The 14,012-nt window shown below is 35.7% G+C and overlaps 1 long non-coding RNA gene across 1 annotated transcript; it reads right to left on the bottom strand.

Moving 5' to 3' along the window:
• Window positions 1-11,603: 11,603 nt before the first annotated feature.
• On the bottom strand, window positions 11,604-13,892 carry LOC127858417 (uncharacterized). The gene is made up of 3 exons (XR_008038885.1): window positions 13,526-13,892; window positions 12,828-12,955; window positions 11,604-12,247 (listed from the first exon to the last, which is right to left on the bottom strand). It is a non-coding gene; the product is annotated as an uncharacterized LOC127858417 (long non-coding RNA).
• Between the last annotated feature and the right edge of the window lie 120 nt (window positions 13,893-14,012).

Here is a 14,012-nt window from a genome sequence, read left to right as displayed (position 1 = left end):
TCGACAGAACTTAGCATAGTGCTTGAAATTTAGACAATTGTAACACATTCGGTTCTTTCTTACAACATCTAATTTTGCATCATAATCAAGAGCTTAAAATTTTTCACAGTCAACCAGCCTATTGATCTCCCCACAATAAACACATGATAAGCCCTTAACTGATTTATAACGCTCTTTTCCCGGGTCATTGCCTCTACGCGCTCTGTCATTACTTTCAGCTGTTGTTGTGGATAGAGTTACAAATTTCCCACTTTTTGACCCAGATCGCCCGGCTGGCTGCTTAGAAATGACTGGTTTACACTCATTCACTAGATCTTGCCTGTACAATGTATTTGCAACAATAGCCCTCTTTTTGAATAAATGCAAGTAGATCTTTAAATGCGGGCTCGGACCCCTGTTCAATTAGTTTGCTAGCTTGATCAGCCCATTTAGCCCGAATATGCATTGGTAGTCTTCATACAATTTTCTTAAGATTTTCCGTGTTATTAATATCAGACGAATCACCCAACTGTGAAAGTGTTATTTCACATTTTTCCATGTCAAGTGACAGATCCATTAGGCTTTGGACATCATTAGATCGAATACTGTGGCCATTAATCAAACGTTCAACATGCGACCTAGCAACTAAGTGAGACTTACCATACCTGTTGAGAAGAATTTCCTTAGCCCTTAAAGTGATATTATGGGCTTTTTTCACTGTTGAATTGAGCTGAAAAGAATTCACAGGTCAAAAGAGTTAAAATGTGGTTACTGACCAATTATCTGCAACTCATCTGCTACCAGTTGTTTATAAAAATATATTTTATATTCGATATTCTTACGTGACCCACCCAGTCCTCTAAGCCGAAATGATCCGTAAAACAAAATTATGTCTTTGTGTCGTATGAACGAATATGCACTTAAACAAAATTTAGGTTCAAATCGTACATGCATGATCAGTTGTCAAACGAAAGTACGGTTGATATTCAAATGGATTATTTTTTATCTTTCCATGATATTGTTTTAGTATGATGATGCTGCATTAACAAATATAAGTGTATATGAAGTGAAAATACCAAAAATAAACAACGGTTGCGATAGACACCTATAAACTGTTAGATGCCCATAATATCACTTTAAATATCCATCTAAGGGAGAAAGAACCACACAATCCTCAATTGCACGTTTTTCATCACCCTAACAAAATTGAATTAAATAACTTAAGTCTATCGTCTGATACTCTGCACCCAAAATTCCGAATGAAGTTGCTATAGTCCGCAGGATTGCCACTGAATGTTAATATTTCCGGTTTGGGTAAGTTTAAACTCTCTTGAACACTAATAGTCATGTCCCTAAATCCTCTGTAGACATCTGCCTGTCGGTCCGATGGGTCAGCTTCAGCGCGTAGTCCTCTAATGTAATCGGTGACCTTCTCTTGTGAAGATTGGGCGTCCACTTGCAACACTGGGATGGCCTTGTTCGATCCCTTGTCACCACTATTCCCGGAAAGCTGGCTATCGGAATCGAAACATATTTCCGATCTAGCAATTCGGTCCTCCAGGGCTTGGATTTCTATTTGTTGCTGTAATTCTGTTTGTTGTAACTTTTGTTGTAGCCCAAGTTCAGTACGGCGTCGCTCTATTTCCAGACGCCGCTTTGTTTGCGCCAGTTTCAGTTCCGCAAGTTGGCGCTTCCGCCCCGAGGGTGTAACACTCGAGGGTGTAACTCTTGTCGCTAGCCACATTTTTACACGTTCTTAAAGTGCTAGATAGTCAATTTTGGTCCTTTCAAATAACGAACTGATCTCCAAACGTTCTTCGGACCTGAACATGGATATGTCTGAATATTCACGTTCATAATCACTCCAGCATTTCGCTAAATCCAACTGGAGGTTTTCTACCTTTTCAACAGGTGGATTCTCGGATAACAAAATGTGCATAGCCTTTGACATTCTCGCAAGACCGGACGAACAGCCTTTCATGTTCGACCTTTTCATGACGATGTTATCTTCATCCATTTTTCAGTCTTCACAGAAAACTGTACATTAACTGTACGACAACTCTTCGAAGAATGTACAATAACTCCTTGAAGAATGATTAATAACTCCGCAGCCTTCCAAGAAGTGTTCAATAACTATGGCGACTGTTCGAAGACTGTTCAATAGCTCCTTGAAGACTGTACAATAACTGTCCAACAATTGTACACTAACTTGCAGTCTTCACCGAAAACTGTTAACTGTGGCGAGCCAGTCGAACCCGACTAGGTCTAGTCCAAATAATTAGACGTAATCTACCGATTACGTCTAAACGCCTAACGTCGTTTCCCTATAGCAAATTGATTTCAACTTAAACTTCAGTTTTTCTTGTTAAATCTTTGCGAATGCATAAACTTATCATTAATTAGACATAAATGTGAGCGATTACCTCTTAAATGTGTAAAAATTGTGCCTTTAAACCACTCTTGTACATTTTAAAAATATACTTCACACAACACACCAAGTGTGTTTGTCGTTTAAAGAATTACCTTGAACGAAATTATTTTTTTAATATGTTACACATAACCAATTATTGTTGTACAACAAACCACATCACTTTTTAGCTTTCTGTACTCTTTAATTAAATGAAACCTATATGTGTGTGTGTTAAAACTACCAGTTGTATGCATCATTAATTATTTGCGCAACGTTATAAAATGTATTATTTTAAAAAAAATGTGTTTGATAGCAAACACGGAATAATACTTAATAAAACATTTTTTAAAGAATATATGGTATGTGTTTATTTCGATCTAATACGCCATATGAGGCCCACGAGAACAACATATTTTCATAAGAAATCAACAAAAAGAAAACAAAAATGCAGAAATACGCACCAGTCCTATGCTCACACGCACACACTCACAAGTAAACAAAACATACATAAACGTACATGAACAAAATTTAAATCATGAATAAAGGCGGAGAAGCTCATTATGAGTGAGACATAATAATCATCGAAACATAATACTGATAATCGAACAGTTCATTAAATGTTTTAATGGACATAAACAATACTTAAATCCTTTAGATAATTTCCCCTTTCTCGTTTAGATGTTCTATCAACCATTTCAACTCTTGTGCATACTCCTTACTTTATATGCAAATATTATCTTGGTTTGGGATTTCAATGTTATTTTTGTGATCATGGAGTCTAAGTGCAAGACTTAAAAAAATATGTTGTTTCGCTTGCGGTTGTTAAAACCAAAACGGGGCTTCCCAGCTGGCACAGCTGCTGATATTCGGATCTGAATACTTAACCTTATTCAGACCTTATTCTTAACCGTTGCGCGTTTTACGACATAGGATTTTAGGCGGGAATACAACTCGGCTACAGTCTCAATTGGCCTGGTTCGTGTCAGTATATTTGCCGTATCCGGGGTACATTTAAGTATACTTTAGAGTAAACAACCAATCGAGCGTCATTAACTATGAGTGATGTGTGAGTCTGACGCGTTTCTGACAGGAACATATACCTACATTTTGGTTTTAAAACCGACTTTGGCAAGGCGATCACGATCGTGTCACGACATTCAGCTATACTTGGAAGAAACGTTATATCCAGTTATTATTCTTATTTCTCTTTTTTTAATCAATATATACAGTTATAGTTTATTTTCAGCCAAAACAAATAATGCAAAAGTGTTAACATGTTATTGATGTTGCCATATAAGCGCATATATACACAAAGAAGACTCTGTGCTGTTTTCAACGAGTGCCGGTAGATCTTAAAGTTCTTGTACTGTCGCCTTGTAATAGTAGTTATTCGGAGTTCAATATAAACTGATTTTTTCCATATCGATGTTTGTACCTTAGCATTAGCGGAGTTTTGAATATGGTCAATTATGCAGGGACAAAGTAAATACATGAATATAGATTCCATATATGGGTTCCAAATTGATCGACGGTTGTTGATGCTTTAAAGCATGTGACAACAGCAGCCGGATTACCGGACGGCGCCCTTGAAAAGCACTATGCGATCGCCGTGCAAAATATTGGGTGAAAATAAATTTAATTGCATAGAAAATGGCATCAACGAAAATTCGCAATGTAAATCTACCGAGCCGCGCATATCAAAACAAAGAGACCCGTTACCTACCGCCCATCAATTCGAAGAGTTCACATCGGTCGGCAATTTTCCGATTTGCATTCGGCATTGAAACAATGTTGTTCTCACAAAACAGAAATCAGTACACCGGCGTTATCGTGCCAACAGTCTAAAAGTACAAGTAAAAAGCCCGATCGCAACCGCCATCTGTCGATATGTCCCGGGCTCAGAAAAGTCATGCGTCGAGTGGCAACAACTCTTCATTTCTGACGGGGTTGGAATCCGTCCAGTGACGGCTACGTATAATTATCACCACGTAATGACTTTTTTTAAATACTTGCAATCTCGATTTCTCTATATGCTTCGAATTCATACCATTCAGCATATCTTCGCTTGTATTCGCGCCAATTTTAGCGCGTGAAAAATTATCATATTTTAATGCTGCCATAAATTTGATTTTCCACCAGGAATAAAACAGACGAAAAATAAATATCTGTGCATTTGTGGCTGTGTGCGTACGAGCGTTTCGTTTTTTGGTCGTTGAGCTCGTGCTTTATTTTGTTCATTGAATATTAAACTTTAACCTTTCGAATTTGTGTACGATTTATTTTTGGTTAAAATGACAGCGTGACCGCAATGTTTTAATACGTATTTTAGGATTTGAATGCAACTGACAAAACGTATAAAAACTTTATAAAGTGTATATGTTTATAAATAAAGAAAGAACACGTCAATTATGTTTTTTTTTTAATTAGACAAAGTGATAATTCATTAACTATTCAATTTCTTATACAACATTGAGAATATTAACAGTGATTGAAATTGACAATATCAGCGACATCTTGTTAAAGACTAAACACCTTTTCAAGTATCGAATTGAACATGTCAATAAAATTTATTAATACCGAAAAAGGTTTCATTTAATATTGTTCACATTAAACCTTTAAATGAAAGTGTCGCTTTAACTAATTTCCGTGCCTTAAGGCGCGAATCTTTTGCTAAAAACAGTTAACAAAAAGGGCTACACGTTATAATTCTTTATGAAAAGCAAAAATAAGTATAACATAATTAATACGTCCATAAACACACACAGCAAGATCAAAGTTTTAATGGAAAACTAATCTGACATTGCACGTAGATTATTGTTTTCGTCTAAATCAAATACTATATATAGACAAAACAATGTATTTATAACCGACCAATGAGGTAACATTATGCAACTTTCAATTTACACAGTGCTATATGGCAACAATATGGAATTTGAACAGTGTTAGTGTTTTAAGGTCAGGAATATCATTACTTGTAAGTTTTTATAAACATTCTTCTAATGCAATTAGTAAAATAATGTTGATATTTAATGTTTAATAATTGATTGCATGATTATTCTGCGCTGTTATGCTTCCGACATGAATTCATGTCGGAACGATGCTTTTGCAAAATAGCGTTAAACGATATGAGGTCGATGTAAATCGACCTCATATTTATAGGAGTAGACTAGGTCTAGGTCCGATAATATAAAGTTTTGGGGGCAAGTCACTGCAATACACGCGTCTCGTTTACACTTTTATTTCGTCTACATTAACAGTGCCGCCGACGACGCCGACATTAACAAGTACTACGTCGACAATGACGTCTACGACGGTTATGGCAACGATGACAAATGCGAAGACTATGACGAATATGGCGATTACAAATGCGTTCTAATTGACGATTCTGACATATATCATCGTACGTACAAACTTTGTGACGTTAGTGACGGTTATCTGTAATTAACAATGCGAATGGAAAGTATAATAAGCAAATGACAATATTTCATGCAGAATCTAAAAAAACATGTGCGTAATAATAACATAATTATAACATTATGAAAATTTCACAACAATGGTCTCAACTGATACAATAACACATAATTGAAATGAAAACTATATTACATTCACAAATGACTGTGTGGTTTTCCTTTACCCTTCTTACAGAGTTAATTAATCAGACTTAAAAAGTCACTTAACCCCAAAAAATAATCAATTAATTTACACTTGTAGAAAAAATGCAAGAACATTAATACATACAAAAAATAACCATAGAATAACAATATTAACTTACTGAACAATGCCTTCGCAATCCCCAAAATTTATATTTCGTTAATGAGAAACACGACCCACTTGTTTCAGAGTCTTAACATGTTCTGCGGGCTTCGGGCGTCGTTTCAATCGGACGTAAACTAATTCTAAATAAAACCATGCAAATAACATCATTTTGCCCAATCGAATTCTAGTATAAGCCCCAGCAACCACCTCTAAATATACCCCTTACCAAAGTTGGAGTTCCGGAAATGCCATGACCATATTCGGAGTGTCGAAACTTCAAAGAATTGATAAGCATTAGATGTGACACAACAATTATAATATGTGGGTGGTCGACCTTCCCAGTCCCGGATGTTTCATCATCAACCTGCTATTTTGAACAATGGTCCAAGTCTGCAACAATTGTACCATGAATATTACAAATTCAATACAAGGCAGACGTTACGCGCTGATAAAGCTTACTACCTTAACTATTTTCGACATGTGAATTGCGCACCATGAAAATACTTTGACAGTGTTGATTTTATAGGATAAATGAATAATAATTTGATTCTGTAAAGGAAGATATCACTCTAATAGCACACGATCGTTTAAATAATTTGAAAAATCATCAAACCGTTTTTGTAAGTTTGTATTCCATAAAAATGAAAACGAACATTATTCTATAGGCAGTGGCTGTGGACATATAATTATCGCGAGAAATCTAGGTCAAAACCTATGTACCCCAAAAATATGTATGCTTATTTACGCGTTTGTTCTTCACGTTATCATCATAACATTAAAAGCCACGCCTGCAAGTTCCGCTGGTATTATATAATCAACACGAGCAATCTTTCATATCAAGTCTCATCTAAAGAACGTGTATCGTCGGGGTCATACATTTCCGACTTTTCACCTTTCAAACGATCCCATTGGGCACACCTGGGCGACAAAGTATGCTCCCCGTTCAATGATTATGCGTTTTCGATCACTAGTACTCTGTCACTGACGTCTTCTCATTGTTTACGATTTTGTTTCTCATGCCTACCACCGATTCAAGTGTCCCTTTCATGTCGAGATCTGTTCGATCGAGATATTAATAACTTTCAACTAGTCAACGTCTGTTAGATTTAGTTTTACCAGACATTAACATCATCATCGCCTCACGAACAAACTATTGCGAACCCTTTGTGTTTACCCTGCATTTAATCTACGAAAGATGTAACGACTACCGGGGGTATTTAACCCATTTATGCCTAGTGGACTCTCCCATCCTTCTAAATTGGATCAATTTATTTTCAAAATTAGGGATGTCTAGTATATTTATTTCTATATTTAGAATATCTCTTACATAAATTCATTTAAGCAAACAGCGCGGACCCTGATGAGACGCCGCATGGGTCTACGCTGTTGGCCAAGGCCTTTTTTCTAGACGCTGGGCATAAATTGGTTAAGGAATTTTTTCACCGCAGTGATTGCATGACTGAAAATAGTGCAGTTACATGAGTCGTGTTCTGAGAAAACTGGGCATAATGCATGTGCGTAAAGTGTCGTTCCAGATTAGCCTGTGCAGTCCGCACAGGCTTATCAGGAACGACACTTTCCGCTTTTATGAATTTTTCGTTTAAATGAAGTCTTTTCTTAGCAAAAATATTATATGTTAGGCAAAAGGACATGCCCGGTCAGAAACAGTTTCCGGTTACCGTTTAATTTATTTAAAAAAATAGTAATTATTTATTGCCCTTTATCTACCTGATCTACGTATAGGAAGTTCGTAATGAGCACGAAGGTAACGACGCACTAAACGTTCGTTGATGACTTAGTCTGCCATAGCGAATAACGCAACTTATTCATGGAACGCTCTATTCTAATCTCACTAGCCACACAACTAAGTAACTAATAACGATATAATTCACACACAGAGATCGACTGCGTCTCCAATACAGGTTAACGCAACTCGGAAATAAAGCACTCATACTGTAACTCTCTAGCCTCGAAACTAAGTTCTACCCGGGCAATTCACCAAGAGGCTTCGCGGTTCCGTGGGAAAAAAGCAGGTTGAAATCGTCTGAGATTTTTTTCCGCAGGCGTTGCCAGTCGTAAAACCACAAACCACCGAGGGACAACAAAACACGCTCTGATGCCAAATGCCTTTAATTGCGATTAGGACGTGCCTTAATTATGCGGGTATCCTCTTTTATTGATCGCCTGTAGCTTGAAAAAGATTTAAACGACATGCGCCGAATGCTGTCGATTCATTTTTTTCAACAGGATAGTAACCATGACAAATGTCGTCTGCCTGTCGTTTCGTCGCGTGCCGACGAGCATTTTAATCCCGATTCCGAGCCATTAGATGCTTATAATCACAAGACCGGTGGCGAAAATGGCGATCCGAGTAATTAAGCGCTTGCTATCCAAAAATAGTCGACAAGTGTACACAACCGCCTCCGGAGTGAAAAAATTTGTCTCCGAAATCAAATAATGTGGTACCCGGATACTCATATTTATTATCATAAATTTATAGTTTCTTAACCAAGAATTTTTTTCAATAAATTGGTCTTCGTTGTCGTTTCAGTCGTGCCATGGATTGGATTTCCGCGTCACGTGACAACGATGTTTACTTCCCGACCCCCTTGTCACCTGTTTTAATGAAACCGCTTGGCGCAGACACATTTGAGTCGTTAAGCCATTTCGTGTTAATAAAAAGACGTTCAAGGAGTAAAAGTCTAGTAACCTTGTGCTATCATTTTATATTTATATCTTGTATTTGTTGTTTGTGTTATTAACAAGTTGCTCGATCCGGTACATATTCTTTCAAACCTAATATTCAATCAATTAATCGTGCAAAGCCATTCCTTTATATCTCGCTAACGTATGGTTAACATTTTAATATACTTAACATTTATGTTTAAGCAAATAATAATAATAAAAATGATACAAAATAAAAAAATAATTATAATAATAATAACAATAAGAATAATAATAATAATAATACTACTAATAATACTAATAATAATAACAATAATATATTAAAATTATTATTATTATTAATTGTTTTATAATTTTTTTATATATCTGCATTTTTGGGCTTTTAACCGATTCGAGCTTTCACATTTTGATTTTAACGTTAAAAAACGGTTTTGATGAGAAAACAATCGTTTGTTCATCCCGCGATTTTTTCCTACAAGAACTCTCAAGTGATCGAATTTTTAATTTAATACTAGCCGAAACAATTAATCTGTAACAAAATATATTTCAAGGTATCATAATAATACCGTAGTAGTTTGTCACTGAATATCACAATTCATGATGGAAACGTTGTCCAGAATGATAATGTAATCTAATTGGAAACATTCGGCCCCATTTAGCCTTTGAACTTCTATCGGCTGCCGATTTACAGTGACGGAATTTCGATTCATTACATTACTGTAAACTTAAATCACTTAATAATTTTCTCAAAAACACTTAACATGCATCTAAATGACAAAGGATGCATTTTCTGAGAACTTCCTAATAATCGACACAGACTGAAAGCAAGTAAACGTGGTGTTGGTAATTATGATAATAAATCGACAATACAAATCGGGTTTTTATTTCGTTGTTCCAAGTATCAAAGGACTACACAATGGATGTTTCCAATCAGAAACTATTATCAAATCGATTTCATTTCTTTTATTCTTTAATTTAACCGAGAAAATAAGCACTCTCCGATAATAAGACCCGATAAACAACCCTTTGGAAATTGTCGTCTGCATGTCGTCTGTAAACAGGTACGAGTCCCAGGTGTCTTCTACCGGTTAAAAAAAGAATTATACTCACAAACACGCGTGATTTATTCGCACAATCACGCATTTTATTAATTTGATTAGCCTCCAAAGGAAACAGGCGAACGAAGCGCATTACCGGGACATTCGTTTAGCGGATTAATTCTTTTTTAGGAGCAATACTAACGACAGCACAACTTGCTTTAATAAATAAAACTACTTTACTCACAACTTCACACATTGTTATTTATGAATTAAAACAAAGACTGTGACTGTGGCCATTACGATTTTGTCGATAGCGAAAGTTCGAAAGTTTCGTTTTCAGAAATACGTATTACCGTATTTTAACATTGTTGGCATATTATTAAACGTTTGTTAGCAAATTATGTTATTGCTTTAAGATCTGATAGCATGCGTGTTGTAACTAATGACGATTGGGCGTGATCAACTAACTAGAACGACAACAAAATAATCTCGACCAATCCTTTACTGTTGCTTATTCTCCAATTTCTATCCTCACTATACACTGAGAAATATAAATATTTCATTACCGTTAGAACTTGTTGATAATAAGGAAGATAGTGTCTTTACTCAGCGGCATCTGTTAACTAACCGTGCTAAACGCACGCGCGGCACGCACGTGCTTTTGTTAGAAAACAAAACCGTCTATTGGCTTAATCGCTGGTCAGCCTCGCTCATTAATATGGAAACAGCCTCAGATGGTGAACGTGGATTGGCTGAGATGGAAATTGAACGGACAGATTGCTGAAGCCAATCGGATAAGCACCCAGCTCTAATTCGCCGATGAGACGCACACACATGGATGGAAACATACCGACAATGAGGCCCTCCATACTGTATGTCACGCTATTTTTGACAATGTTTAACCCTCTCCCTCCACCTGTTCACAAACTTTCGCAAACCTCGGACCACCACTCCTAAAGTATGTAACACTTTCTAAATCTAAAGGTGTTTTCTTTTCTTCTAATTAAAAATTATATATAATTTATCCTGCCTCTGTTGCAAACATTGACCTAACAAAGGGGTGGCAAATACATTTTCCTATCTCCGGTCAACAGGAAATACCGGTAGTGTATTCCTATGCACGCTGTTACACATAGTTGAGTGTAACCTTTCCAATACACTAGACAGTGGTGTAGTATTTTACCAATATCGGCTGCTATCGTAATTGAAGACCCAATAAAATTATATAAAAAATGAAATAAAACAATAAGATTAAAAGTTTATCCGGTTCGGCTCGAAAATGAAAATGTGTTGTTTATTTCTATACATTGTACTGTTCAAATTGTTGGCTAATAGTTTTCATTGTGACTTGTATACTCCAATATGCTTTTTTGTTGTTGTTAAATCGTTAATAAAGATGGATGAATTTCCGCAGCAAAGAACTATTTTGTTGTGTACATGTAGTGCTTTTCAATGAAGGTTCTACGGTCAAGTTTTAAAGGCACTGTACCAATTTTGAGATGCCTAATAACTGCGTGTGACTATAATTAAGATCAAATAAAGTGGAAACAGTATAAATAGAATACATGGTAGGTGCCGGGATGGAGAAAGTTTATCCGGTTCGGCACGAAAATGAAAATATGGCGAGCTTCCATTTTCTAAGCCTCGCCGAATAAACTGTCTCCATCCCGGCACCAACGATGTATTCTCTATATCAAGTCATCTGTAAAAACAAAATTGATATTTCGCGATACTTAAATTTTATGTTCTTTATTTGTAAATACATGATGATTTGGAACACGCTACATAGACATACAATTTTACTAGTAAGTCTTCTGGTTCAGGACTCTTGTCTGCGTTTTTCTTGAGTTTTCAACAATTGTATTTAAGTTGTTTGTTGATAAGCAGTTCAGCAATTAAAATGTAATATATATATATATATATATATATATATCATTAGTATGTAATAACAACAAGCATTTGGTCACGCATTCACACTGACAAAAAAAAATCAAGCATCGTTTCAAGTCATATAGTCATCTATATCCTATAAAACCATCCTGTAAAGATCGCAAAGTTTTCATTTCACGGTGATGGTATGTTAAAATCTTTTAAAACGACATACGGCATGTGCCTATTTCTATTAACTCATTTAGTGAATCTACCAATTGCCTCCCGCTTGTTTGCCATTGATCTTTGCTCTCTTGTATTATCTCTTGTATTATCGCAGCTCCGCAGTTGCAGGATGTGGATAAGGGGAAATTGTAGAGGCATCAGCTCTGGATCAGCTGGATCAACAAGGAACTTAGAGTGCTATCATGGAGTGAACCTGTATACCTATTTGTTCTTTGCGTTGACCGGCACCACTGTCCAAGTCTTGGCATGCACAAGCACACCTCTGAAATAGCATATTAGCAGGGGTTTTAATATATTTAAAAAAAAACAAGGAGTCAAATAACCCCGTGATTGAAAAGTTCATTGTAAAATGATGCACAGCAGATAATAAGCAAGAGTCCAAAGTGAAAATTTTGAAAAATGCTTGCATTAGAAAGCATGATTCTGTGTCAATTGAAATCTCTGTACAAGCTTATTTTGTAATTAGGGAATGTACACTTAAACTAATAATAATAATAATGTATTGAAAATGCCATTTTAATACGTATTTTATTCATATATTGCCAATCAGTTAACCGAACAACACGTGTATGGGTTAAATGGTTTACCAGTACTAAGTGATCATACTTGAGTCAGTAACTGACAATACTAGTAATTGTCCTACTAGAGGATGAAGGAGACTGGCGTCTGCTAATCTCATAACGAAACACCCGATTTCCTCCTTTTCATAACAATACATGTTTTAACCTTAAGTAAAAAATGCAAAATTAAATTAATAACCAAGGAAGCACGTCAAATCGGCTTATAATATAAATTGGTTACTTTATCAATTGAAATCTAGTAATACAATGCAGTTTTCATACTCCAAGTCAGATGTCATCTCTCCAGTTCCTGACACCTGATCAGGTATGTTTCTTCCTTCCGACACAGAAGACAGGTCACGATGCTGATGACTGTTCGTAGGTTCACAGCTTGCTGTTATAACACCATGCTACACAGTAAAAATTGCACAGTTTAGTCAGCATGCCCCTTTCCAAAGAGCTTAAAAAATAAGGCTTAGCTTTATTTACCGACAGAATATCAAATCGATTCAATATATTAAATTTCAGAAACACCAACATTTATTTTAAATTAAGAGAAAACACTACACTGGATAATAATATATCATTGCATAATATAATACTCAGTAAATAAACATATATACAAGTTTCATTCATGATATATTAAAGAAATTAAAACATGTATACCTTAACTCAGAATAATGCATAATTAATGTTCAAAGAACTGAATATATATAGGAGAAGTTAGTCATTTATTTTTAATTTCATAGTTCATTTGTCTCATGATAGATCGATTTTTTCAACAAATTCTGGAAAATGTTGTACGAATATTATGAGGCAGGCAAGCTTATAATAAAAACGCACAAAGCACATATTATACTATCAATACTTATTAAGATACGTTGCAGAACAAATTCTCCATGTCATAAAACAAAATTCATATCGAAACTTTTGCTTGGTAAAAACCTTGCCTAGATTAGAATAAGAAATGTAGAACTTACAGCCCGATTAGTATATCAGCCACACCTCTTTCTTTGTCTGTTCAAAAGATGCTTTTAAAGATCTTCCAACGTTCAGTCGTATCGCCAAGATTGATCAAATTCAAATGAAATCGCTTGTCTCTATATTGTGTTGCATTTTTCTGCACTTTCGGTTTCGATTTTGGTCCAGGCATTGTTTGTAAACAAACACACGGATGTGCGCAGCGCGCATGCGGTTATTTCACGATTGTATATGAGTTTCGATTATGTGGTTATACATAAATCATTTCGCGTTTGCAACGCTTTATAATTTTCAGGTTTGGAAAAAATACGTCAAAAGATATATTTAATTGGTATGTTCGAGATTGGTAAATGTGCAGTATAACTATTTCTTCGCTACATCACTACAGCGAAAATTTGCAAGTCTAAAATATTATTTTCAATTTGTCAATTTAACAATTTGTGAAGAGGTCCCTTTAAGTTCACTTCTTGTCACGCGACAATGACA

The sequence above is a fragment of the Dreissena polymorpha genome, chromosome 14 (genome assembly GCF_020536995.1).
Source record: "Dreissena polymorpha isolate Duluth1 chromosome 14, UMN_Dpol_1.0, whole genome shotgun sequence".
NCBI lineage: Eukaryota > Metazoa > Mollusca > Bivalvia > Myida > Dreissenidae > Dreissena > Dreissena polymorpha.
Note: the sequence above shows the minus strand (reverse complement) of the source record. Positions and strands in the feature narration are given on the sequence as shown.